This window comes from Buceros rhinoceros, unplaced genomic scaffold (assembly GCF_000710305.1).
Source record: "Buceros rhinoceros silvestris isolate BGI_N320 unplaced genomic scaffold, ASM71030v1 scaffold31431, whole genome shotgun sequence".
In the NCBI taxonomy this organism is placed as follows: domain Eukaryota; kingdom Metazoa; phylum Chordata; class Aves; order Bucerotiformes; family Bucerotidae; genus Buceros; species Buceros rhinoceros.
In genome coordinates, this window is record NW_010393007.1 from 2,547 (window position 1) to 3,119 (window position 573).

Consider the following 573-nt stretch of genomic DNA (forward strand, 5'->3'; position numbering starts at 1 on the left):
TGTTTACCGGCAGCAGCCGGGTGATCCGGGCTGAGGTCTCCTGAACCTGCGCAGTGGAGAGGCAGGCTGCGGGGTGGGCTGTGCCCAGGGCTGCTCGCTCTTCCAGCAGCGTCCCCCGGGGGCTCCTCTGAGGAAGTGAGCTGGAAGATGAATCGCTGAACCTGTAAATCGCTTTGTGGCATATGACCCGTTAGAAGCTTAATGTCTGCTGTGCCCTAGCAGCAGTGACAGGCGCTGGAGAAATGACCTCCTGGAGACAGAAGGAGCGCTACAATTCGCTGATGTGGCAGTGGGGAAGAGCAGGGGGCTTCATCAGCACAAGTGCCTTTTAACGGGAGGTGCACGCGAGGGGAAGTGAGCTGCTTCAGCTCCTTGGGCCCTGCCGTTCAGCCATGTTGCTCGTGGAGAGAAATGAGTTTGTGTTGGCTGCTGGTGGTAGCCCTGCGCTCAGCAGGGAGCTGGCTGCAACCCAGCAGCCAGAGCCCTGCTCTCCTTCGCAGAGCAGGCGCTGGCTGGACACTTTGAACCCAGGTTTTCCCCCAAGGAGCGAGCCGTGGCCAGCAGCAGAGACCG